The following is a 24,949-nucleotide window of genomic DNA, read 5'->3' on the forward strand; positions in this document are numbered from 1 at the left end:
CAATTGTGTCTCAGTCCAGTTTCACATCTCTACAGGTTGATCTTCATACATCATTAAAATAAATGTATTTCCTGCTTGTAACATGGGAAAAACATGTTATATTAAATGTAGGAGTATTAATACTTTATTATTTAATGACCTTGACCTTGAAACCACTAGGTGTTAGGATTTGGTAGTGCCAAGATGAAGCACTAATCCTTGTTCAATTTAATCAATGAATCCAAACAGTGACCTGTTTACTGCAGCTCAAAGAAACAGACAACCAGTTTTAGGATAAATGAAGACATTTATTAATATCTAAATGTCTTGAAGATACATGCTAAAGATAATATAAAGAAAAAAACGAAGATAAAATAAAAACAAAAATGAAATAAAATAAAATAAATAAATAATAAGGCCTTTAAATGGTAATAAAAATAATAAAGAAAATTATTCAGCAAGAGTGGCTTGAAGTATGTGACTGTATTGCAACGGGGAATGCTAAGGGAAAGCTTGTAATATGGGAAAAACATTATTATTTCATGTTCATATGCAGGCTGGCTATGACACAATAAACTCCAATTACTATATCATCATCCCTGGATCATTCTCTAGCACTGCATCAGGCAGTAACTCAAATTTCCGCCTGAGCAGCAATGTCAATGTACCAGGTCGCTGGGCCTTCCGGACAGACCATGGATCAAGAGGCTGCACTTTCAATGGTAAGACCAGATACAGAGGGTGATCACTATTGTGTGCTATATGTAAGTGATGTGTACCTGTACCCACAATAAATCCTGACTTGTTGAAGAAATTAATGATGTTTTATATGCCAACTACAGCTGATTATATTGGGCACTAAACTGTTGTTAGATTGTATCATAGTAACTGAGATTATTTGATTTTTGAATGAGTAAATTTGTAGTTTACTGTCCATTACTAAAGACGGGTGACAAATTAAAGGAAAAACTGGTACAGGTCTGGATGCTTGACCCCTACAGTGAGGGGGTCTGGTGGCTCTGTTATGATGTGGAGGGCATTTTGCTGGCTTGGTTTGGGTCCACTTGTCTCCTTAGAGGGAAGGGTCACTGCAAATCAATACAAAGTTGTTCTGAGTCATCACCTTTATCCTATGATGAAACATTTCTATCCTGATGGGAGTGGTCTCTTCCAGGATGACAATGCCCCAATTCACAGTGCACTAGATGAGTATGAAAATGATGTGAATCATATGCTATGGCCTTCACAGTCACCAGATCTCAACCCAGTTGAACACCTATGGGAGATTTTGGACTGCCATGTTAGACAGCGCTCTCCACCACCATTATCAAAACACCAAATGAGGGAATATCTTTTTGATGATGGTGGTGGAGAGTGCTCTCTAACACGTCGGTCCAAAATCTCCCATAGCTGTTCAGTTGGGTTGAAATCTGGTGACTTCGAAGGCTTGTACCATTTTTCCTTTAATTTGTCACCTGTCTCTATATACAATGCACATTTGTTTGTACTGCCCAAACACATGTGAATGGTTACATTACATGTAAGTTTATGCCTTTGAATCTTTTAAAGGTCAAGCTGTGCAGCTGGGAGACTCATTCTGGAGCGACAGTACCTGTGCACGGATGTGCACCTGCACCTCAGCAGGCCTGCAGTGCCACAACCAACCCTGCTCCTTTTCCCAAATCTGCAGGCCTAGCAACATTCAGTTTTCCTGCCAGACAGTGCAGAGGGGCACCTGCACCATAAGTGGTGATCCACACTACTACACCTTCGATAACACAGTGTTTCACTTCCAGGGCACCTGCACTTATGTTCTCTCTGAACAATGTGGTCGTGGGTTGCCCTACTATAGAGTTGAGGGCAAGAATGAGCATCGGGGCAGCACTCGAGTTTCTTGGACACGACTGGTCAAAGTGTTTGTCTATAATGAAACTATTGAGCTTGTCAAAGGACGTCGTGGTGAGGCCAAGGTGATTCTGATGGGTTATACTGAGTACTTCAATCCTTGTGTATTGAAACAACTATTTCCTTGTTGCTCTTGACATACTTGCTGGTGTGTTTACAGGTTAATGGAAACTTTGCAGCCGCTCCATTCTCCCTCAATAATGGCACTGTCCAGGTTTATGAGTCAGGTTTTTTTGTGATCGTCAGTACTGACTTTGGTTTGGAGGTATCCTATGACGTCAACCATTATGTCAGAATCAGCGTGCCCTACACTTACCAGAATGAAACATGTGGCCTGTGTGGAAACTTCAACAATGATCGCAGGGATGACTTTCGAACCCGCCAAGGTGAGGTTGTGAGCTCTGATGTGGTTTTTGCCAACAGCTGGCAAGCATCAGGGGACGATGAGCCTGGTTGTGAGGCACCATGTGGAGGTCAGGACTGTGCTGTCTGCACTGAGGCTCAGAATGCTTTATACAGCAACACTGCCCATTGTGGTATCCTTCAGAGCAGCTCTGGACCCTTTGCTGCTTGCCATCAACGACTTCCTCCACAGCCCTTTGTGGAGAGTTGTGTGTACGATCTGTGTGTAGGAGGAGGGTACCAGCCGATTCTGTGCCAAGCACTAAATGTGTATGCAAGTCAGTGCCAACAGAATGGCATACAGCTCCCAAGCTGGAGGAGACAAGGCTTCTGTGGTATGTCTGTCAGTCACATAACACTATTTCAAAATTTTCTTTGAGTAAACTTTCCATGATGTCAAGATCAATTTGTTTTTTTCTTAGAAATCCCCTGCCCCGCCAACAGCCACTTTGTGTCCAATGGCACAGGATGTCCTCCTACCTGTGTCAATCCCAATTCTACCCACAACTGCCCTCTTCCTGCCCAGGAGAGCTGCATCTGTGATTCGGGCTACATCCTCAGTGGTGGGGTCTGCGTCCCTCATGCTGAATGTGGCTGTAGCTTTGAGGGTCGCTACTACCGCTCTGGAGAGACTGTAATACTAGACCAGGACTGTGGGAGACGTTGTAGCTGCACATTTGGCTCAATGACTTGCCACTCCCATGGCTGTGGCCCACTTGAATCATGCGGTGTGGAGGAGGGTGAAAGAGGATGCAGACCTAATAGCTATGGAACATGCTGGACAAGGGGCCCAGGGTCATATCATACATTTGATGGTCTGTCATACCGGTATCCTGGGGCATGTCGATTGACCCTTGCCAAAGTAGTGGGATTGTCTAGTCACCCCCACTTTGTGGTGACAGCAGAGAAAGTGCCCAGTGGCCATCAGGGCTTTGCCAGGGTGCTGAAATTTGAGGCAGAGGGCACACACGTGTCCATTGAGATGACAAGGAGCAGTAGAGTACAAGTAAGTTACTGGAACACTTTTGAAAAGACTTTTAATGTGATATATCCATCAATTCACACATGAGACATTTGAAAACTAATGAAGACAAAATGACATTTGAGAAAAATATGAATATTATTACTACTGTCTTTCCTCACAAGATAACACCATAATATTTAAAAGCATGTACCTTTATTTAAATCCTGTTAACCACGAAAATATAAAAGTGACTGTTTAAATTGCCCTGCAGATTGACGGTCAGATCATCAGACTACCGTTCAGCTCATCCACCAACCAAATCCGCATCTATCACAGCAGCATTCACAGTATCATCCTTCGCACCTCCTTTGGTGTAACGGTACAGACAGTCTGGCCTCACTTTGTGCGAGTCACTGCACCTGGAATCTACAATGGTTCACTTGGTGGACTCTGTGGTGATTACAATAGTCAACCATGGGATGACTTCCGCACACCCAATGGCATCCTGGTGAACAGCTCTCAGGTCTTTGGGGACAGTTGGCGAGATGGCTCCCTCGCTGCACATTGCGTGGAAAGTGTAAATCATAATTCTACAACAAATTATAATTCTAGTGAGTACTGTGGCATTCTTGTCTCATCACATGGGCCATTTATCCAATGTTGGGCCACGGTGGACCCATTGCAGCATGTGGAAGCATGTATGGAGATCATTAGTGCCTCAAGAGATCCAGCATCAGCGCTATGTGAGGTTCTACGTGATTATGCACTAATATGTCAGCAGAAGGGCATTGCCCTAGGACAATGGAGGAATGCAACTGGGTGTGGTAAGCACTTTCCACTTTTGGATTAAGTTTGGAATTGTTATAAAAAAACATGTAATGACCTTTGTGAATTAATCTTTTTGTCTTTTTCTAGAGCAAGCCTGCCCTCCAAACAGCCATTATGAACTCTGTGGATCAACTTGTCCATCCGCCTGTCCCAGCCTTTCCTTCCCCTTCTCCTGTGACACTCTATGCCAGGAGGGTTGCCAATGTGATGATGGTTTTGTCCTCAATGGCAATCAGTGTGTACCACCAACAGACTGTGGATGCCATCACCAAGGACGCTATCGGCAAGGTGGTGAACAGTTCTGGGATGGTGAGGAATGTCAGAACTTGTGTACCTGTAATGGCACAACTGCAGCAGTCCACTGTATCCCAAACACTTGTGGTCCTCAGGAGTCCTGCCGTGTGGTAGAGGGTGATTTTGGCTGCCATCCCACCCCTCATGGCATCTGCTCTGCATCAGGTGACCCCCACTACCTTACCTTTGATGGCAAGGTATGTTCTGGCAACCCTGTGCAACACCACTGATGGCCTGCATCAATTTTCTGTGGAGGCTAAGAATGAGCCGTGGAATGGGTTGCCAGTTTCAATTACAGCTGAAGTTTATGTGAACGTGTGGGGCTATCGAGTGCATATTTCAAGGGACAGAAATGGTGTGGTAGAGGTGAGTTGTTGAAATTATGTCAAATATTCCTCATTAGATGATTGCCACACATTATTTAGATTCTGATTTAATCTAATTGGCAAAAATAATTGACAACCATACCCATTCTTCTGATTAATTGAATAATGTAGTAGGAAGATTAAGACATTACTGTAAGTATATGTAATCTTAATTAGAAAAGAATGAATCTGTTTTTTTCTTCTTGAGAAGAGGCTGTCAGAAGTCTGTAAAAAGAAAACCTAATCATTCTTTCAATTTCTTTTTTAGGTGAATGGAGTGATGAGAAATTTACCTATTCTCTTGAATAGAGGTCAAGTGTCTATCTATGCAAGTGGACCTCGTCTATTTGTCAATGCTGATTTTGGCTTGAGTGTCACCTATGATGGATATAGTACAGTGTTTATCTCTGTACCTTCAAATTACAGGTCTCTGCCATTCACCAAAGCTCAAACTGGGATGCTTTGACATGCTTAAAAATATATTTTCAAATGTATTTAAGACATTTAATAACCATCTATTTTTTGATTAATGACAGTGAATGTATTTACTTCTTTTCATCAATACAGTGGGCAAACGTGTGGACTTTGTGGAAATTTCAACGGAAATCCAAATGATGAGTTCCGCACCCCTTCTGGAATGATGGTCACTACTCCAACTCAGTTTGGGACAGCTTGGAAAGTGGCGGGCAACTACACCTGCAGTGATGGGTGTGGCTCCTCCTGTCCACAATGTCCCAATGAGCTTCCTGCTAGAGCTCAGTGTGATGTGACTCAAGCACCTGATGGCCCCTTAAGCTTCTGCCATGAGCAGGTGGATCCAAGACCATTTTTCACTGACTGTGTGTTTGATGTGTGTGTGTCGGGAAATGAGGGCCAAGATCTTCTGTGCAGGGCCATTCAGGCATATGTCAGTGCCTGTCAGTCTGCTAATGTTCGAATCTACCCTTGGAGACAGAACACCACCTGCAGTGAGTCCACCAGTCGATATCTAATAAAACTAAATAAATACCAGAAATCTATTGACCATTAACTTAAGATGTGCTATTGACCTACTGTATTGATTATTGTGTCATGTTTTAAATGGATAAATCTCATAAGTTCATAACCATCTAGTAGCAATCATTTTTTTTCCTCACTTCTAAAGGGCTCGACTGTCCAGCCAACAGCCATTATGAGCTGTGCGGTACTGATTGTGGACACACCTGCGCCAGCAGCATTGATAGCACCTGTGAGCAGGTTTGCTCTGAGGGATGCTTCTGTGATGAAGGCTTTGTCAGGAGTGGGACAAGATGTATCCCTGTGGAAAGCTGTGGCTGCCAATATGACGGCTTCTACTATGAAGTAAGTCACATACCAGTGAATACAAAATAAACTACCATGTTGCCATGTGACATAAAAGGACTACACTGCTAACTTTCCAGACCAGTAAAATACTTACTCATATAAACTACTGTGCAGTGTTTTGGCATCTGATAAGCCTTCAAACTGGTGGATATATTAAACAGAGGTGGAGGTGATTGGGTCCAAGACAGCAGTGTTTCAAATTTCAAAAGGCATGCATCGCATCTGTCCATCAATCATATTTATATTTACCTAATTGCTGAGGTTTGCAGGTGCACACGCAAGTATGTAGAGCCTTGTGCAAGAAGCATACAACAGTCTCAATGCTAATGATGTTACGCTGGAAGCAGTCTACTACTCGACACAGTATCAACCTTTTTCAAGCAAAAGTATCGCAGCAAGATGTTTTGATGCCTCAATTCACCATGCCAAAAATCATATGACCACCCCAAACAAGGCCTTGTTACTTCACACTTGTATCAGAGAGGTGTCTGCCACAGCATTTAAAGAGCTGTAAACTCAGTTTAAAAATGTTAATAATATAGTCTTTATTGAACAAAATGACACTAAGAAAAGCAGTAAAACCACTTTTATTCTGACTTTTTCATCACATTCACAGATTTAATTCATCCATACATTTGCAATACTAATAGTTGCCCAGCTAATGTCACCATTTTGGCTGTATCAAATGCTTCGAAATGAACCATTTTCAATACAATTACTTCATGTTGATTCAGTGCTTCAGAAAGCTTTGTTTCCCACTGACTACTAAACGCCCACTTGCAGCAATAAAAACTGGAAGGATGGACAAACAGTGTAGACACTTTACAACATATTAATCAAATGATAATAAATATAACAATAATTACATTTTTTTTCCCACACTCAACACAAGAATACAGGACCCCTGAGGCAGAAAGTTAAAGCCTAATTAACACAGCAGGTGCAGGAGCAGGCACAGACAGCAGTGAGGGTTTTCAGTTATAATGTATCACAGGGACACTTGGCGTCAGACCTGAATCTCTTTTCCACCTTAAGAGTGCATATTTTACCTCCACAGTAAGATATAGACACACAATATTTATACTGTGTCAGTCTTAAAATGGGAAGACAATGTTAAGCAAAAGCTGAGTTCATGAATTTTAGTCATTTGAAGCTACATTATTTGACCTATTATGTGGTATGTCTCTGTTTTTCTCACATGCTACAGGCTGGTGAATCGTTCTGGACAGAAGGATGCTCCCAGCGATGTGAATGTCACGCTCCCAATGACCTGTGCTGTTCTGCTGCATCTTGCACCCCTGCACAAGAGTGCACCATCAAAAACGGCCAGCTGGGCTGTTTTGATACAATGTCTACTTGCACTGTGTGGGGGGACCCACACTACATCACCTTTGATGGGGCACTGGCTCATTTCCAGGGCACATGCTCTTACATCATCACTGAGAGTGTGAACCACGGCACCAATGAAACACAGTTTCAGGTAGTAGCCACCAATAATCACCGTGGCAACAACCGTGTGTCATTTGTGTCAGCAGTGGATATATACCTCTCAAATCCACCAGAGAGTGCATACGTCAGGATCGGCCCTAACAAAAGAGTAAAGGTACAGTAAACTCTATTTACTTTATTTTATACTTATTTTATACAACTTTTTATATATTAAGTGTAAACATGACTGACAACAAGTACCTCCCCACCTCTCCTTCATCTCTCTTTAATCTTTCATCCTCACAGGTAAATGACACTGAAGTGTCTCTTCCGACCACTGCAGGAACCTTAGCTCGGGTGTTAAGGCAGGGAAGCTACATAGTGGTTGATGCCAGTGACCTGATAGTCCAGTTTGATGGTCAGAGTACTTTACTGGTCAGAATCGGCCAACACTGTGAAAACAGAGTCACTGGGATGTGTGGTAACTTCAACAGCGATCCTGCAGATGACAAAGTCTTGCCCAATGGTACATTGGCACAAAATGACAATGACTTTGGACACAGCTGGAAGGCACCCACAAGTCAACCAGGGTAAGTTGTTAGGAAAAACAGTGAAGGATAATTTTGAAGTTAATGTAATAGAGTGTAATGGCAGCTATACTATGCTGAATATTCACACAAACAACAAAATATTGTCCCTGTATTGTCAGTTAAATGCATTTCAGTACATTAACTTGTTTTCTGCCTGACCACCCCACATTTCTTATTTACCAGGTAATCAATTTGCTTTTGAAAGCTTGTGAACTAGAACTTTCTCAACTCATAACTTTTTTTTCATTATTTGGAAATCACCAAAATTACATTAGTGATATATCATTGAGTCAGCTGCAGTGATGACACAAACATGTCTGAGCAAAGTTTCTTTTTAAAAAAAAGCCAGGTGTTAGAAGTGTAACACTCTGTCTTTTGTAGTTGTGGATCCACCGATAATCAGAACGGTGATGGACTGAACGACTGTCCCTTCATGGAAGAATACTCTGAACTCTGTAGTGTCATCACCAACTCTAGTGGTCCATTCAGTGCCTGTCACCTGCACTCAGACCCCCAGCCTTTTTTCAGTTCCTGTGTCTATGATCTCTGCCTCTACACTCCAGCCAATGGCATGCTGTGTTCTGCTGTATCAGCCTATGAAAGAACCTGCTCTGTGTTGGGGTTGAATTTCCCCGAGTGGCGCTCTGCTTTGCTCTGTGGTATGTTTTAACAAGGCTGATAGGTTTAATGAAAATTAGGACATAATAGATCATGCAAAATTCTTCAAGCTGAAGGTGTTTTGTGGAAGTCCCTCTGTTCAATCAGTCTTTGTCTCATTGCTTCCCCACTATTTTTCTAGCTGAGTCAGACCCTTGTGAAGAGTTGAACTGCACAGAGTTTGAGTGGTGTGGTGAGAAGGATGGTTTTTATGGCTGCCTCTGTGATGAGGACCATCCTCGGCCCAACAATGAGAGCTACGGTGAGGGAAGCTCCTATTGAAATACCGCTTTATTTCCTCAGATAACAGTAATAACAATGATGTGTATGAGCAATGATGAAGAGTGTATATTGCAAGTGAATTATTAGCCCTGCTAGCTGCATGGTTGTATGGTTGGCAATGTTGGTCTGTCAGTCAGACAGTTCACAGCTGTGGTCCATACTGAAACATGTCAATAACTGATGGATTTCCATGAAATGCCACGAGCAGGTCAAAGTTTTCACTCATCCTGTGAAATATTTCTAAGTTTAATTGATAAATTGGCACAAAATTTTCTACATCCACCCATGGAGATACTTTTCCTCTAGTGCCAACACGAGGATCACATTTATGGTTTTGAGTGAAATGTCTTAACAACTGTTGGATGGATTGCCATCAAATTTGGTGCACTCATATCTTCCTCAGGATGAATAACTTTGCTGAACCTCTGAGTTTTCATCTTCTTTGATATATTACCAAACACCTGAAACACTAATGACACCATCAGCCTCAAATGTACTGCTAATTATCAAATGTGAGCATGCAACACACTAAACTACGATTGTAAATATGGTAAACATTATACCTTCTTAGCATCACCGTGTTAGCATTGTCATTGTGAGCATTTTAGCATGCTGAAGTTAACATTTGGCCCAAAACACAACTGTGCACATGTACAGCCTCACAGAGTCGCTAGCATGGCTCTCGACTCTCAGTCTTATTATTGTTATTTACATGGTAACTCTGGAACAAATGAAAAATAATATGCATTTATGGCAGCACAAAGCATATTTACTCACTTTTCTATGTTCCGGTTGGGGATTTGGTAAACAAAAATGCATTGTTATCTTTTTTTCTAGACTCGTCCATCACATGTGTCAGTAGTTCAGGCACTATATCCCTGTCGCGCTGCAAGCTGTTTGAAGCTGGATTCCATCCCCAGACCCTACATCTCCTAGATGATTCTTGTAAAGGGACTCTTCAGGACGGTCGACTGGTGTTCCACTTTAATAATGACGACCAGCTGTGTGGGACAGTGCTCAAGGTACAGTCCATAACCTCCAATAATGCACACTGAGAAAGGTTTTAGATGTAAATGTACTACACAGGCCAGACTGCACCTGGAATATACTAACTATACTTTTTATATTAATTATACTTCTTTTTATCATCTCAATATTACAGAGCAATGGAACCCACTTCAACTATGAGAACACCATCCAGGGCGACGACACCTTGAACATTAGTTTGGTTTTCTCCTGTGAATACCCTCTGACTCAGGCCCTGTCTATGGATCAGGGTATCAGCCTAGTAGAGAGGTGACAGTCACAATACCATCTCCTCAGCAATGTTTTATTTGCTTTATTGTTTTAGTTTTAGGTGTTAATGAGTAAATTACATTTTTTTTTTTACAAGAGCACAGTATGTCAACATCTAAGTTCTTTTTATGGTGAAAATCTGATCTGTATCAGAGTATATGTAACACAACAAAGTTTTCAATAATTTCATGTATCTGCGTCAATATATAAGCTACACAATGCTAAATCTGAACTTCAGGAGGCACACTAAAATGTTAAATCTGCACCTACAATAAGACCCCTTCAAACAAGTGATTTGAAGCAGTGGTTAAATTTTCAAACCAGGAAAGGGTGTCTAACCTCATTATTAACCCCTCAAACAACTGCATTTAAAGTTTATGTGCTTTTTACTATTTACAGTTTTACCGCTGTATAAACTATATAAATGTGTTAATAGGTCAAAATACTTGTGTGTGTATTTAAATACTCTTTAAAATCATATTTGGATAAATATATCCAAATGTGATTTCATCCCAATTCTGTAAATGCAATCCTAGCTCCCTACACAATTGTTTCTCATCTCATTTTTAGTCACGTTGTGTTGTTTTTCTGTAGCATTGTGAAGAAAAAGCTTCCACCTGGCCATGGACAGTACCATTTGAGAATCATCCCCTATCAGGATGCTGGCTTCCAATTTCCCCTCACCAGTGACAGAAACATAGAAATGGAAATAAACCAGAGGTTGTATGTGGAAGTGCGAACAGAAGGAGTTGATGAACAGCAGATCTTCACCATTCTGGACTCCTGCTGGGCTACACCGGTCAACATCACAAACTACCCTGTCCGCCAAGATCTCATTACCGCAATGTAAATAATCAAAAGCAATTTCACCCTCTGTTAGCAAGCACATTTGATTCATTTGCCAGATTAAGTTTGCAGCCAGTCTCTAGCCTCCCTCCACTTACTTTGCCAATCTTCTCTTCCACATATTAACTCTTTTTTCACCTGCTAAACTTGTTGATGCCACTGTCTTCCAGGTGTCCTAATACAGCAGATGGTACAGTTGAGCTGGTCAATGGCAGTTCCACTGTGGCCCGATTCTCCTTCAGGATTTTCACCTTTGCCAACTTTCCATCCATTTACCTGCACTGCCAGGTCCACTTGTGTCTTTTGAGCCACAACAACTGCACAACTGTATGTACCATTTTCCATCCATCCACACACTTTTTATAATCTTAAAATGACCAGAACATCAGAGGTGGAGGGAGGCAGGGTCGCTAGTCTCACACAAGGCGAACACTCAATACAGGACTTACACATACAGGCAGATACATGTAGATACAGTCAGACACAAAAATCCCTTTTAGAATCACATTCACATCTTTGCATATATTTGGACTGCAGACACTAACCACTGGAAAAATTTGTAAAATAATCCTGTACTCCAAAAGCAATAGGGTTGATTTCTGAGCTGCTTTATGTCAATGCAAAGTGATCATTTCCTGTGAGACACTTTGAATAAATGCTCATACTAAAGGCCTACATTGTTATTGTTATTTGTTATTGCAACCCTGATCACCACAGAGTTAAGAGAGATGTATCGTACCATGACATAGTATGCTCTCACTTGGACCTCTGGTCACCATGCCAGGTAAATACCAGGATAGGTACATTTCTTTTTATCTTTGCTGTTGTTCTACTTCTCTGTCCCCCTCTTCTCTTTCTCTTTCAACCCAACCGGTCAAAGCAGATGGCCGTCCACCTAGAGCCGAGTTCTGCTTGAGGTTTCTACCTGTTAAAGGGGAGTTTTTCCTTACCACTGTTGCCAAGTGCTTGCTCATGGGGGAATTGTTGGGTCTCTGTAAATTAAAGAGTACGGTCTAGACCTCCTCTATGTGAAAAGTGCCCTGAGATGGCTTTTGTTGTGTTTTGGCGCTATATAAATAAAATTGAATTGAATTGAATTACCTCTGTATCCTTGTAGATGCTACATATGTGGATGGATTATAGTTTATATTTTGGTTGTTCTCTTGTAGACACAATGATGAGACCTCCACAATGATCTTGCTTGCCATTTTGCTGACTGCAACAACTCAAAGATGAACTCACATACGCTAAGGAGGCAAATGTAATGTTTTCATTACCAGATGAATGTGATATTTTTTTAATCAGAGAACAGTAGCCTAATCATGCCAGTTATTTTTCATCCTGGGTAATAGAGTGAAAGCCTTTGCCTATATTTAGAAATGAATGAGGTTTATAGAGGCCTATGAAATCTATATTTTACAGAAACTTGAAAGACATAACCATAGCTTTGCTCTTGAATTGTATTTTCCTTTGCATAGAAATTACATACATAGAAATAAGTAAAACAACAATCTATATTGTATTGTTTGTCTGGGCTGTGACCCATCGGTGGGTATTGGAGGATTTTTAATGGGTTGCCAAGGGGTCACTACTAAAAACAAAAATAACATTAAACTCCTTTTTTGACAGATATAATTAAATTTATATTGATTTTTTCAGATCTCGTCTACTGTAGAATTATTTTTTACTATTACAGGAAAAGTTGCTTCATTTCAATCACAGTACTACAGTCATTGAAATTCAACTGTAACTCTAAATGCTATCATATATGACTTCAAAATGCATGTGGATAACCATGTATATGCACTAAACAATAAAATAGCATTTGCATTTAAAGTATGTTTTCCCATCACCTTTACTTTGAGTTGCTAAAAAAAAATGCCTGAAGGTTTAACCATTGACTGTATATAAATATGGACATCATGACAGCTCCCCAAAAGTGAAGCCAAAACATCTGGATCACCCCCCTGGTGGCTGGCTGCAATATAATGATGGATAGACAAATGTTGAAACTGTTGACATCCGGAAAGACAGGTAAAAACCAAAAACAGTCCGATCATATTACAGGTTTGAAGTAAGGTTAACCAAACTTATTTGGATGAAAAATTAAAGGCAATTCTTGCTTGTACACAATCCACTTTCACAACAATCCCACCTTTGGTTCATAGGTGTATAACGTCTCCTGACAGCCCACATTCAGGTTCAAAAACATTTTATAATTAACATTACTGAAAGATAAAATATTAAAGATATTTGTAAATGCTTTTTAAGACTTTTTAAGACCTGCAGATCCCCTGTAATAACGCCTCATTGCACAGAATTGTCACAAAGGTGGGTGAATGGAGCAGGTGGACCCAAATGCAGAGACGGCAGGCGGGTTGGATACGATGCTGAATATTTAATGAAAGAACTCAAAAATCACAAGAGACACTGGGAACAGGAACAAAGACCATAAACACAGGAAAAAAAAAAAAACTCGGAGCATACACAGAGCGAAAGCAGAAAAAAAAAAAGCAGACAACTCAACAAAGACCGAACTGAAAACTGGACTATAAATACACAGGGAGTGATTGCAAATGAAACACAGGTGAGGGAAACAAGACACAGATGAGACACATGAAATAATCAAACACAGGATGTAAAGTGACCAGACACAAGGAGGAAATATTTCAAAATAAAACAGGAAATAACGTAAACAAACAGGTGACACAAAAACACAGGAGGAACACACAAGGGAACAGAAAAAACCAAAACCAAGAAACAAATGCAACACAATGAAAGAGTCCCTCAAAAAGTCAGACAGGGTAAATTAAAATTATGGATATATATATATATATATATATATCCATAATTTTAATTCAACTTGTTTCTGCATGAGAACAATAGATCACTTACAAAATTGCATGTATACACATTTTTCTCTTTCATAATGTAGACACAGCAGTTTAGTTTTGCTTTTAATCATTTAAGAACTGAGTTATTGTGAATAATTTCTCTCAAATGAATGTATTAAGTACTGCAACCACGATCCTCATCATGTCACCAGGATTTATATTATATTTATATTATCATTGTTATTTTTCTCCTTGACACCTCCCAGATTCTGTAGCTGCACAATAGAAGTGATGAATATTTTATCAATATGTTTTAAAGGACCAGTGCGTAAGATTTAGTGGCACCTAGTGATGAGGATGCAAACTACAACCAAATGAATACCCCTCCCTCCCCTTCCAAGCGTGTACAGTAGGAGAACTGTGAAACTCCGTTCTGGGCTACTGTAGAAATATGGTGGTACAACATGGGGGGCTCTGTAGAAGAGGACCTGCTCCCTCTGTATATATAAAGGGCTCATTCTAAGGTAATAAAAACACAACGATTCTTATTTTCAGATGATTATACACTAATTAAAACATACTTATGAATATTATATTCCATTTCTGCCAAGTCCGTTCTGCTAGATGCCACTAAATATTACACACTGGTCCTTTAACATTATAAATGACCACATTTACTCCTTGGTCCTTGGACCAAATAACAGGTTGAATGATTGTTACGGTATGTTCAATTGAAACATGGTCTCCTTAGTTTATATCACTCATGTGTGTTTGCTGTGGTCATTATTTGGAAAATTAACTGGGGGAGAGACACCACTTCATTAAAAAAGTCTGTACACTATTAAATTACATAACTTTAAAAGACTCGACGATATCATTAGCAAACACAGTGGGGAATAAAACTGGTTCAGACAGACACAACATAAAGACACCTGGAACCTTTGGATAACACTTGTTGCATACCCATCTGTATTTTGTTACGGACACTTGTTTATTTAGTTAGTTTGTCATTAGCTGTGTGTGCACTTCTGTTGATTTTTGCACATTTGTTTCACTTTTGCAAGCAAGAAGATTTCAATTGTCTCAATGTTGACCATTCAATTTTTTGCTGTTTGTTGGAATTATTACATTATTTATTCATAAAGATTTGTACCACAAATGTTTGTTCCGACTACCCACACTGGTTTTACTTGTCTCTACAGCCAGTAAATGGAAAGAACAACAGAGAAGACAACAGCATACGTGCCTGAAAGTCTCACTACCTTCATTATCTGTCTTTCCATCATTTGCTTTGGCATTTCTATTTGCTTTGGCATCTCATCTATTGTGCTGTTGTTTCATGTCATTGCACTCTTTTTATTGTCATCATTGACATGAGCTTTTTAAACAAATAATAAAACATGGATGAAAAAATCCTGTCAATTGTTTTCAACATGTGAATTAACAGTAAGATATAGAGCAAATTCTGTGTCCTCATTGCAGGTTCTAATCATCAAATCTTTATTGGGGTGTGTGTTATTAAGATGTAACAGATTTTTTCTTTCAATTTTCTGCAGATTTACAACTGAAAATGATTTATGCTGAAAAAGCTTGGCACTGTCAGGATAATTGGTGCCAAGTCGGGTAAGCCAAGACGTATTAGATATTGTCTTGTTGTTACACCACTCCTTAATCCGTGGCACCATTTCCAAGAGCCGTCCCATTGTTCTTTTTAGTGTTTTTATTTACTTAAGAATTTTACAAATTGTTTCTTTGCACGGCATGTTTTTTCAGTAAAGCACACTTTCATTTTCAGAATGTCATATGGATACACGCCTACTTCAAATATTTTCAAGATGTACCAGTTGGGATTTTACTGTCATTGTTTCAAATGAATAGAAACTTAAACTGGGTAACTATTAATAAACAACCTGGAACCTGAGAGTAAACAAGTAATTAAACAAGTAAGATGAGTGGTCACTCAAGCAAGTCTTTTTTTCTCATCTCAGAGATGTTGTCAGTTGTGCAGTTGTACTGTATACTGTATTTATACCCGTATTTTTATTTAAATTCATCCCATGAAAAACTTTCACAGTCTTCAATTTGTCACTGTACTATCAATGAAGCAGAACCAAAACAGAAACAGAACTTAACCACACATTCCTTGTGAGTGGAATGTTGTATGGGTAAGGTGATTTTTTTTTTTTTAAAATTCCACTCACCTGCTTTGTACTCTGAGATAATTTCTCAGAGTATTATCTCAGAAAACTCTGAGATAATATCTCAAAGCCTTGGCAAATAAAACCAGAACTAACTGGTTATATAACACTAGACACAAGTGAGAAAAAAAGTGAAGCATTCCTTTGAGTAGTTTTTGAGATACCTTGCTAACTAACATATTGGACTGAAATCATAACCTCCTTGACAGAGGTAATAACTTGCAACAAAGAGCAGGTTTTACATTCTCAGCAGTTAACAGTGAAAGAAAAGTATACAGTTCTCTTATCCACTTATGAGTGCCCACAGAAGGAGTTACGGTTGTTAACCAATACATTTCTAAACACTTATACACAATTACAATTATTTGTATGTTATAAACAGTTTATTAAATGTTTATATACTGCTTGTAAATGTTAAATAGGGTGCGGTTAAAGTACAGTCAAAAGTTACTGTTGTTACTACATTTCATAAGAATATCACTTGAAAGTTTTCTCGGCAGTAGACTTTAGTTCATGCTTTACAACAATAGTTACCAATATTGTTTTGTGATATAAAATCTTGATAAATACCACTTTACAGCAAGTATTTTGACACTTAAATATCTTTATTTAATTACTCAATAGAATATAGAATATTACACTTCCTTTATGTTGAGTCTGATGATCATCTTAATTTCCACACCCAATTTCCACACCCAATACAATACAATACACCTGTAACTGGTCGAACAACAGATTTATGGGACTGTGCCAACTTCAGCAGTATAAACGTCAGTTGCAACCCTGCAGTCTCACACAGATGAGAAGAAAAGGAACAAAAGAAGCACGCGTGGACAGGTAATTAATTTATTTTGTAGAAGGGAAACAGTACTTCCAAACTGTTGTGCCGCATTATAAGATTTCATAAAAATGTGGCGCTTATTTCCAACTGAATTATAGTACTAATTTCTAATAGAGCGAAACGACAAGTGATTTGTTTTTGTTGCATAAAAAGATTCAGGTGCAGATCAGGGATTTTTTGACAGGGCTTCTTGACAATGTAAGATTTGGCTCTTTGTGCCATTTTGTCAGTAACTATTGCACTTACATGAATACAAAATGTTGCACATATACTGTATGCCACTGTTTGCTACTAGGCATTTTGATGCATATTTGAAACAATATAAATATAGTTCTTTGAACATCCTCTGCTATTAATACAGTATAACTAATTTACAGGAATGTGCAGCCTTAGTAAAGTATGCTTTCTGTGTGCTTTGTAGTTTTTTTCTGAATTCTAATTGATTATGTTTGGTCCGCAGATTTGAATTTTGAACTTTGGATAATGGCAGGTCAAGTCATCTTGCCTGTGCTGCTTTTGGGGATGATAAGTAAGTATTCAATAAAACCAAATTTAATCAAATTCAGTTTTATTTTGGTTGATGCTTTCAAGTTCATTAACTGACCTTTGTGTATTGATGTTAGCATTCTCAGATATATGTCCAATTATATTTATGTGTTTGTTTACATAGGTACAGTGACTCCTCAGAGTTCAGGTAAGCCAATGCTTAGATTTTTTTCTACTTTTAAGAGAACAGGCATACAAAGTTACAAAATCAGTAGCTCAAAGCAGCTATTACTTCAGAATTATACCTAACGCCACTGGAGTACAGCTACTATCACAGCTGTATGCAGGGGTGGAGTGGGAATAAAAATAAGTCCAGAACTTTTGACTCTGACTGGTCTGCCAAAAACCCACATGGAGACATACCATCACACATAACAGCCCATGTCGCACTTTACAAAAAATATGCAGAAATCAGAAATCGCTTTGACTGTCTGTCAGTTAGCACTGAGACTTTACCCTCATTTGAACTTCACATGACTAAAGTTGGTTGGTTGAAGCCTTTCTATTGTATTTTAATTTACAGACCTCCTGGCCCATCTGGCCCTATTCTGTCTGATTTTACTGAGTTCTTATCTTGAGTTATAAAGTTGAACAAAGTTTTAATTATTGCTGATTTTCACGTTGATGATGTTACCTCTAAGGTTGGATCTGAATTTCTTGATATTACTGAGTCCTTTAACCTTATACAATGTGTTTCTGGGCCCAGACATAGAGTGGGGCATACCCTGGACTTTGTTTTGCACACGGTCTAACTACTGATAATGTTCGCTTGGAGGATTTCCTTGTCAGCGATCATAAGTGTGTTCTTTTTGATGTTTCTTGTAATTTGGATCCACTGCCCCATAAACATATGTCCCATAGGCACATCATTAACCAGAGCACAGCTGAAAACTTCATAGCTTTATTTGACCCTGATGTCCTGTTAATCTGTAATGACGTAGAGACCTTGGTCCAGTTATTTAATGGACAGTGCTCCTCTGTATTGTATATACTGGCTCCTTTTAAATCCAGACAATTCTCTGTCAAATCCTCACCCTGGATTTATGAGTCAATCTGCAGTTTTAGGTGGAAATGTAAGGAGATAGAGTGCTTGTGGAAAGCCACCAAACTAGAGGTCCATCAGCTACATCTTAAAGAGAAGTTTCTGTCCTGGGTCCTATGTTGTTCTCTTTATATATGCTGCCTCTTGGACAGATTATTAGCTGTTATAGCGGCATCTCTTATCATTTTTATGCTGATGATATTGTTGTATTGCTCTTTTAAACCTGATGAGAGTAACTGATTGTCCATTTTCAATCAATTTTTGGATGCCATCAAGATTTTGATGGCTGACAACTGCCTTCAGTTAAATGCAAAAAAGACCAAAGCTCTTATAATTGCTCCTGAAAATTTTAATCCAAATATCAAGCAACATATGGGGTCGTTGTGTTTGGGTTCAGCATAACCTCTGAAATTCAGGTGTCATCTTTGACCAATCCCTGTCCTTTGATAATCATGTCAGCCAGCTTATGCGCTCCTGTTATTTCCAATTGAGGAACATTGCTAAATTATGAGCTATGGTGACCAAGGTTGAGATGATTATTCATGCTTTTATTTCTTCTTGTTTAGATTATTGTGATATTCTTTTTGCCTGTTTAAATCAAACTTCTCTGAACCGTCTCCAAACTGTCCAAAATGCAATAACTTAACACCAGGCTGAGCTGTAGTGTTTCACAGCCTCCTTTCATTGGAATTTACAAGTGTGATGCATCTTGGATGAGGTCAATTGACTTTGCTGCACCTGTAGCCACACCCAGCAGTGATGTCATGGTGTACTGACACACCATAGAGTGCACTTCATTATCACTGCAGCAAGGTGAAAAGTAAAACCACTGGAGGTCAGCCAAAACATGATTTTCAGCCGGTGTTAAATTGCTCTTTAACATTCTGGTTGGTAAGTATGTTGAATAAAAAGAGTCCAAGACATGCTCTGCACTCTAACAAAAATGTATAGAAAAATACTAAAATAAATAAGATAAAATAAATAACACAAAAAAGCATATTTTTGTTTATTAGATCAGACACTATACAACATTGGCAGGATACTGTACAAGGCCAACATGGATGTTCATTCTATTTTTAATTTTTTAATGTGATGTCTTTTGTTCTTTTTAGGACCGCTCTACCCAATTTCTGGAACAACAAGCTCTCAAGCACTGGATGGAAGTTCTCCTGAAATTGCCCTGCAACGACCTTTTCTTTATTTTGGACACTCGTATGATCAGATTTATGTATGTAATAATTATTTTGGCAATATAAAACATCTATTTTTTGTAAGCTTTGAACAATTCTGGTATAATTTGTGAAAGGATAACATTTTCATACACTTTAACTTTCAAAACAAGAACTGTATTGTGCACATGCAAAAACAAATAAATAAAATTAAAGAATGTAGCAAAAAGTGCAATATTTTGCGAAACTAATAATACTCCACATTAAACTTCAAATTTTACTCAGTATTGGATATAGTTGTAGTCAATATATTGTGATATCTTATAATATGGTAATAAAATACTATAGCAAAAATATATTATTTGATAACATGCAATTGTCTGAGACTATAGTCAATATCTACTGATTCTTTGCTAGTAAGAACTGGTTGATGTGTTTACAGGTCAACCACAATGGACACCTGACCTTTGACTCATCATGGAGTGTTTACGTGCCTCAGAGGTTCCCAGCACATGGATCCAGAGACATCATAGCACCATTCTGGACAGATTTAGACAACAGAGCAAATGGTCAGGTTTACTACAACCAATACACCAGCGGCAATGTTCTCCAACAAGCTACACAAGACATTAATAGGTATTTCCCAGGGTTGAACTTCACTGCCAACTGGGTCTTTGTTGCAACATGGTATGAGGTGGCATACTATCCAAAAACTGGAACAGTAAGTCAACTTATTCTAAATGGTGAAATACATATGATGTGTAATATGTGTTATCTACAGTATTATCATTATTATACTACCATAAAACTATTACTAAATTCATTATAAAAACAATGAGTATGTTTTTTCAGGAAACAACTGCCCAAGCAGTCTTGATCTCTGGTGGCCATTACTCATTTGTGCTGATGAACTATGGGATAATAGCCTTAACCAATCACAGTGTGCAGGTCAGAGCCATTAAAATTATAGCCATTGTACTACAAAATAAGTCTTTTTAAGTTTACATGCCTTATTTAACAGTAACGTACAAATTCAAAACATAAAATTTGTTTTATCTATGTGACATGCATTTCCAGGCTGGATATGACACAATAAACTCCACCCACCATTTCACCATCCCTGGATCATTCTCTAACACTGCAACAGGAAATAACTCAAATTTCCGCCTGAGCAGCAACGTCAATGTACCTGGACGCTGGGCCTTCCGGACAGACCATGGATCAAGAGGCTGCACTTTCAATGGTACGGTAATACCACAGGACACTGAGGGTGATCACCTTAGGTACTTCTTCAGTAACTCCACTTGTTGAAAATCTGTGCTGGTTGTAGAAATAATCAATCAAGTTTTAATTTCTAATAGAGCGAAACGACAAGTGATTTGTTTTTGTTGCATAAAAAGATTCAGGTGCAGATCAGGGATTTTTTGACAGGGCTTCTTGACAATGTAAGATTTGGCTCTTTGTGCCATTTTGTCAGTAACTATTGCACTTACATGAGGTACAGTGACTCCTCAGAGTTCAGGTAAGCCAATGCTTAGATTTTTTTCTACTTTTAACAGAACAGGCATACAAAGTTACAAAATCAGTAGCTCAAAGCAGCTATTACTTCAGAATTATACCTAACGCCACTGGAGTACAGCTACTACCACAGCTGTATGCAGGGGTGGAGTGGGAATAAAAATAAGTCCAGAACTTTTGACTCTGACTGGTCTGCCAAAACCCACATGGAGACATACCATCACACATAACAGCCCATGTCGCACTTTACAAAAAATATGCAGAAATCAGAAATCGCTTTGACTGTCTGTCAGTTAGCACTGAGACTTTACCCTCATTTGAACTTCACATGACTAAAGTTGGTTGGTTGAAGCCTTTCTATTGTATTTTAATTTACAGACCTCCTGGCCCATCTGGCCCTATTCTGTCTGATTTTACTGAGTTCTTATCTTGAGTTATAAAGTTGAACAAAGTTTTAATTATTGCTGATTTTCACGTTGATGATGTTACCTCTAAGGTTGGATCTGAATTTCTTGATATTACTGAGTCCTTTAACCTTATACAATGTGTTTCTGGGCCCAGACATAGAGTGGGGCATACCCTGGACTTTGTTTTGCACACGGTCTAACTACTGATAATGTTCGCTTGGAGGATTTCCTTGTCAGCGATCATAAGTGTGTTCTTTTTGATGTTTCTTGTAATTTGGATCCACTGCCCCATAAACATATGTCCCATAGGCACATCATTAACCAGAGCACAGCTGAAAACTTCATAGCTTTATTTGACCCTGATGTCCTGTTAATCTGTAATGACGTAGAGACCTTGGTCCAGTTATTTAATGGACAGTGCTCCTCTGTATTGTATATACTGGCTCCTTTTAAATCCAGACAATTCTCTGTCAAATCCTCACCCTGGATTTATGAGTCAATCTGCAGTTTTAGGTGGAAATGTAAGGAGATAGAGTGCTTGTGGAAAGCCACCAAACTAGAGGTCCATCAGCTACATCTTAAAGAGAAGTTTCTGTCCTGGGTCCTATGTTGTTCTCTTTATATATGCTGCCTCTTGGACAGATTATTAGCTGTTATAGCGGCATCTCTTATCATTTTTATGCTGATGATATTGTTGTATTGCTCTTTTAAACCTGATGAGAGTAACTGATTGTCCATTTTCAATCAATTTTTGGATGCCATCAAGATTTTGATGGCTGACAACTGCCTTCAGTTAAATGCAAAAAAGACCAAAGCTCTTATAATTGCTCCTGAAAATTTTAATCCAAATATCAAGCAACATATGGGGTCGTTGTGTTTGGGTTCAGCATAACCTCTGAAATTCAGGTGTCATCTTTGACCAATCCCTGTCCTTTGATAATCATGTCAGCCAGCTTATGCGCTCCTGTTATTTCCAATTGAGGAACATTGCTAAATTATGAGCTATGGTGACCAAGGTTGAGATGATTATTCATGCTTTTATTTCTTCTTGTTTAGATTATTGTGATATTCTTTTTGCCTGTTTAAATCAAACTTCTCTGAACCGTCTCCAAACTGTCCAAAATGCAATAACTTAACACCAGGCTGAGCTGTAGTGTTTCACAGCCTCCTTTCATTGGAATTTACAAGTGTGATGCATCTTGGATGAGGTCAATTGACTTTGCTGCACCTGTAGCCACACCCAGCAGTGATGTCATGGTGTACTGACACACCATAGAGTGCACTTCATTATCACTGCAGCAAGGTGAAAAGTAAAACCACTGGAGGTCAGCCAAAACATGATTTTCAGCCGGTGTTAAATTGCTCTTTAACATTCTGGTTGGTAAGTATGTTGAATAAAAAGAGTCCAAGACATGCTCTGCACTCTAACAAAAATGTATAGAAAAATACTAAAATAAATAAGATAAAATAAATAACACAAAAAAGCATATTTTTGTTTATTAGATCAGACACTATACAACATTGGCAGGATACTGTACAAGGCCAACATGGATGTTCATTCTATTTTTAATTTTTTAATGTGATGTCTTTTGTTCTTTTTAGGACCGCTCTACCCAATTTCTGGAACAACAAGCTCTCAAGCACTGGATGGAAGTTCTCCTGAAATTGCCCTGCAACGACCTTTTCTTTATTTTGGACACTCGTATGATCAGATTTATGTATGTAATAATTATTTTGGCAATATAAAACATCTATTTTTTGTAAGCTTTGAACAATTCTGGTATAATTTGTGAAAGGATAACATTTTCATACACTTTAACTTTCAAAACAAGAACTGTATTGTGCACATGCAAAAACAAATAAATAAAATTAAAGAATGTAGCAAAAAGTGCAATATTTTGCGAAACTAATAATACTCCACATTAAACTTCAAATTTTACTCAGTATTGGATATAGTTGTAGTCAATATATTGTGATATCTTATAATATGGTAATAAAATACTATAGCAAAAATATATTATTTGATAACATGCAATTGTCTGAGACTATAGTCAATATCTACTGATTCTTTGCTAGTAAGAACTGGTTGATGTGTTTACAGGTCAACCACAATGGACACCTGACCTTTGACTCATCATGGAGTGTTTACGTGCCTCAGAGGTTCCCAGCACATGGATCCAGAGACATCATAGCACCATTCTGGACAGATTTAGACAACAGAGCAAATGGTCAGGTTTACTACAACCAATACACCAGCGGCAATGTTCTCCAACAAGCTACACAAGACATTAATAGGTATTTCCCAGGGTTGAACTTCACTGCCAACTGGGTCTTTGTTGCAACATGGTATGAGGTGGCATACTATCCAAAAACTGGAACAGTAAGTCAACTTATTCTAAATGGTGAAATACATATGATGTGTAATATGTGTTATCTACAGTATTATCATTATTATACTACCATAAAACTATTACTAAATTCATTATAAAAACAATGAGTATGTTTTTTCAGGAAACAACTGCCCAAGCAGTCTTGATCTCTGGTGGCCATTACTCATTTGTGCTGATGAACTATGGGATAATAGCCTTAACCAATCACAGTGTGCAGGTCAGAGCCATTAAAATTATAGCCATTGTACTACAAAATAAGTCTTTTTAAGTTTACATGCCTTATTTAACAGTAACGTACAAATTCAAAACATAAAATTTGTTTTATCTATGTGACATGCATTTCCAGGCTGGATATGACACAATAAACTCCACCCACCATTTCACCATCCCTGGATCATTCTCTAACACTGCAACAGGAAATAACTCAAATTTCCGCCTGAGCAGCAACGTCAATGTACCTGGACGCTGGGCCTTCCGGACAGACCATGGATCAAGAGGCTGCACTTTCAATGGTACGGTAATACCACAGGACACTGAGGGTGATCACCTTAGGTACTTCTTCAGTAACTCCACTTGTTGAAAATCTGTGCTGGTTGTAGAAATAATCAATCAAGTTTTATATGCAGCACACGGCTGAATATATTGTGCACTTAAAGGGCATTACATTAAAATATGATAACATACTGATAATCTAAGTTGCAAGTAAAGTTGAAAATAAATGTGTAATTTGTAATGATATGCCAAAGTAGTTCTCAAAAGTCAAATGGTAGGGGGCATCTTTGTGTCCTACAAGGTCAAGATGCTGACAATGACCATGCGGTGTC

At 38.7% G+C, this 24,949-nt stretch overlaps 2 pseudogenes; both read left to right on the forward strand.

Moving 5' to 3' along the window:
- The first annotated feature begins 529 nt into the window (after window positions 1–529).
- On the forward strand, window positions 530–15,264 carry LOC122971730 (annotated as a pseudogene).
- Window positions 15,265–17,536: 2,272 nt separating this feature from the next.
- The window catches only part of LOC122971731, a 35,212-nt pseudogene continuing 27,799 nt past the window's right edge, over window positions 17,537–24,949 (forward strand).

This window comes from Thunnus albacares, chromosome 20 (assembly GCF_914725855.1).
Source record: "Thunnus albacares chromosome 20, fThuAlb1.1, whole genome shotgun sequence".
Taxonomy (NCBI): Eukaryota; Metazoa; Chordata; class Actinopteri; order Scombriformes; family Scombridae; genus Thunnus; species Thunnus albacares.